General features: G+C 34.9%; 1 pseudogene; it reads left to right on the forward strand.

Moving 5' to 3' along the window:
• Positions 1-280: 280 nt before the first annotated feature.
• LOC122125962 lies at positions 281-377 on the forward strand (annotated as a pseudogene).
• The last annotated feature ends 4,062 nt before the right edge of the window (positions 378-4,439 follow it).

The raw sequence follows: 4,439 nt of genomic DNA on the forward strand, positions 1-4,439 counted from the left end.
AGTACTTGAAAACGCCATCACCTTTGGACCTATCTATAAATAATTGAGAGTATGATCAAATTCCAAATAAAAAGAATTAAGATAGTCATTGACAAAAAAAATTGCAAATGTGAGCAATCAACTGATCAATATAATTTTTCCACTATTCACAGAATTTTAGGGAAATAAGATTGATAGCATTGTTAGGAACAATAAGGTTTCCTTGTTACAAGTAGGCACCCATAGATATAAGCCTGTATAATGATTGCATCATTAACTACTTAAATTTAGAGGCTACTACATGCTTCAGCAGCATGTATACTCAAATTACAATACAGAGATTAACATGGCACTTGCACAAGGATAATATGAAAATGTGAGAAGTATTCCATATTATTCATCCTTCAGATGCAAGAAATGAAAAACAGTTATTAAAAAGTTGATTACAAAATTACAAGTGTAACAATACACGTAATTCATAGAATTAAATTTAGTTTGACATCAGTGTATTAAATCTTCACCTCACAAAGGCGTTTACATAGCATAAACTTTACAAATCTTTTCAAATTAGACAACATTGTCATTTTATCACAAAGAAAAATAATATTAAGTCCTAGAAAAACAAGGAAGCAAACTGTTTCTATATGGAATGCAATTGGAAAAGACACATTAGTGAACCTATATGTTATAAAATAATGTAGAATTCAAAGAATATCTAGGAGAAAATAAAATAAATTATGAACATTTTGCAAACATAGAATATAGTATATTTTAAAATATACTTTTTCAGACAAGCACCAGAAATATTTTAGTTTCTGTACTACTCATTTCAACAGGTAAATTAAAATTATTTCTGATTAAAAAATCACAAACTCTGAAGAAAATATTATACATGTATACAAAAACTATTGAATACATTTTGACATCCAAGGCAGGCAATTCACTTGGAAGAATTCCACAGAATCCATGAATTTTTATAGGAAAATATTAGTGCTGCCGGGCACTGGTGGCTCATGCCTATAATCCTAGCTACACAGGAGGCTGAGATCTGAGGATCATGGTTAAAAGCCAGCCTGGGAAGGAAAGTCTGTGGTACTCTTATCTCAAATAAACCAGTAGAAAACTGGAAGTGGAGCTGTGTCTCAAGTAGTAGAGCGCTAACCTTGAGCTGAAGAGCACAAGGGATATCTGGGATAGCTCCCAGGCCCTGAGTTCAAGCTCCATGACCGACCAAAAAAATATATTGCTCTTATTTCATTGTGAAAATATTTTGTAGGGACACAAAAGATGGACTTGCATTTTTGAAATTTAAGAAACTTCACCCGACCATTAGGACTTCATTGAACAATTTGTACAGCCTTCCATAACTTCATAGAGGTAGTGATACATACTTATCCTTTTGGCAATATCAAATACGGTTTCTTCTATGTTGTTCTTCAGGCCTGGTTTTATATAATGGTTCAACAGAAGGTGATCCAGCGTACCTTTGCTATCTCAATTCTCAGCAGCAAGATGTAAGGGTGTCAAGAGTTCTTTAGTTTGGGGAAGTGGCGCTGTGGCTCAACCAGTAGAGTACTCGCCTTGAGCTGAAGAGCACAGGGACAGCACCCAAGCCCAGAGCTCAAGCCCCACAACCGACAAAAAAAAACCCACAACACCAACAAAAAACAAACAAACAAAAATATTTGGGCTGGGAAGGTGGCTCAGTGGTAGAGCACTTCCCTTGCATGCATGAGGCCCTAGGCTTTATTCCTCAGCACCACATAAGCAGAAAAAAAAGCCAGAAATGGTGCTGTGGCTCAAGTGGTAGAGCACTAGCCTTGAGCTGAAGAGCTGAGGGACAGCGTCCAGGCCCAGAGTTCAGGCCCCACGACCAGACCAAAAAAAATTTTAAAAAAAGAGTCCTTTATTTTGGGCATTGGTATCTGTATCATGATGAAGTAAGAAAGAAGCCACTCTGGTATTATTCCACGTATATGCACTGTGCAGCGGTGTCCAGTCATCTACAGGTATTGCATGTGCCGATTGAGACACCCACTCACTGACAATGTCCAAGTGTCCACTGTAGGCTTCTCAAAGAGGGTTATACTCATCATCATCCCTACTATTAACATGAGTGGCCTTTTGGGAAAGAAGTCTCCGCACTGCAGTAAGCTGAATATTTTTGGCAGCCCAATGAAGAGATTTGCTTGGATCCTTCTCCAATTTTTTTTCTTGCAATTGATACCATTCCTTACTTTTTCATCTTGTTCCCCATATTCCTAAGAATTGCCTAACCAGAGACTTTGAGTGCCAGTGGGAATGAGGTGTCCATGTATTTCCCTAATAGTTCCCATTGGTTGAACTAGTCAGAAATACCCAGTGAATTTTCTGCATCTGTTTATTCATCACGATTTATTTTCTCTTTTTCCAATTTTACTATTCGAAATTATTCTAACTGGAGAGTAGGGAGTTGATGGAGAGCAGCAGAAAGATATTCCTCCATATTCAAATGTACACACTGAAAATGAGGACCAGTTATGTCTACGTGTTTAGCTTATTCTAGGAATGAGAAAAGAGGAAATAATGCCTTTTATATAAATGATTTGGGAAATGGCAGAGCAAAATGTGAAATGATGCAACCAAAAATATAAAAGCAAAATAAATTAGGATAATTATGGAGCAATCATATTGTCTATGAGAACCAAGAAAGGGAGAAAGAAAGAGAGAGACAGAATGTGTAATGACCTAGCTAGCCACAAAATCCATGCCTCTGATCAATTTATAGAGCAAAGAAAAATTTATTTTTAAAAGAGATGGAAATAGAATTTATGTATTTACTTGAAATTAGTAAATACATTTTAGTAGCCTACGTAAAGAGATATAACTTTGACCAAATTACAGACAATAAACTAAATCCTTGATAATTCTAGTAACAGATTTGACTGAAATCAGTTGAATCATACTTTTCCTGTACAATGAAGGAATAAGAAGGTAGTAAAGCAGCTAGAGAAGGCAGGGAGATTTTGTCTTGACAAAACTTTTTGGAAATTGGTATTGAGGATTTCTTACTGGTGATGTATTTGCACTTGAAGCATGATTCTGAAGTATTGCTTGCTGATTCTGAACTATTGATTTGATCATTATATTCTCCAAGAAAAAAAATGAGAATTGATAGTTAAGGACTACTAATACATTTTGGCCTTCTCACTAAGCACTTTCAATCATCAAAATCACATGAAGACAATAGACAGGCCTACTTTTTAGATGAAAACAAGTGTCTTTGAAAAAACAAGGAATGTATGTAGTCATGCAAAGGACTTCTATTTTACCAATGCCTCATACATTTTACTAATGTTGGGTACCAATAAATAATGGATCTATTAGAATGCACTTAAAGCTCATATGTTCAATAGTGAGTTCTCTTACACTATGTCATGGTATTTTTGTGTATGATTTTAAGAATAAATTTACATTACTAACTTTCTGACAGGACAGTATCATCACTGTACATCTTGCTTCTATACTCTCATTTTAAAATTACTATCTAAGTATGGGCATTAGATAACTATAGAGGAAAAAGTAGAAGCTACACTGATGGCTTATGTCTTTAATAGTAGTTAATCAGAAAGATGAAATCTGAGGATTGTGGTTTGAAAGCAGACCAAGAAAAAAAAGTCCATTAGAATCTGATTTGAAAGTAACCAGCAAAAGCTAGAAATGGAGCTGTGGTACAAGCAGTAAAATGCTAGCCTTGAGAAAACTGAAACAAAAACTAAATTCTGGGACAAAGCCAGGCCCTGAGTTCAAGCCCTAGGATTAGCACCAAACAAATGAATTAATTAATAGGGTAATTAATTAATTAAAAATAAATTAAGTGGTCACATGTGGAGAGGCAGGTAAAATGCAACATGCGTGGTAATGGTTTATGTATTATTTTTTAATAAGGCATATTATCATTTGTCGTAATCACTAATATTTTATTTGGATTTTTTGTACAATAAACCCTGAATTTAACATGCATGTATATGTGTGTGTACATGTGCGAACATGTATGTATGTGTATATGTGTGCGTGTGCTGTTGCAATGTTGCTTGCCAATGTGGACAGGGTGAGGCTGAAAAAAGCTAACTGTGTTGCAATGTTTTTATTTATTAGTGTTCTGTCATGTCATTTCAGTGGAACCACACTTCTGCAAATATTATTTGTTTAATAATAATGTCATCATAATCAAAGCATTTACAATATTAATTTAGAAAAAGAGACCGCTTTCAGCTCTTATTGTATGTTAGGTAAGAAGATACAGACATAATTAGTTAGTAAGTTATTGCTGTAAGATGATTGTCAGTACAAAATACGTATTTGACCTCTTAAATTGGTTATACTTTTAAGATACACTCATGGAGTGATTTGGCCGACTTGACAAAACAGGTATTACTCTCTGGTTATTCCTGTGAAACACAAGTTGGATAAACTCTTTC

The sequence above is a fragment of the Dipodomys spectabilis genome, unplaced genomic scaffold (genome assembly GCF_019054845.1).
Source record: "Dipodomys spectabilis isolate Male_0828 unplaced genomic scaffold, ASM1905484v1 ptg000268l, whole genome shotgun sequence".
Classification (NCBI taxonomy): domain Eukaryota; kingdom Metazoa; phylum Chordata; class Mammalia; order Rodentia; family Heteromyidae; genus Dipodomys; species Dipodomys spectabilis.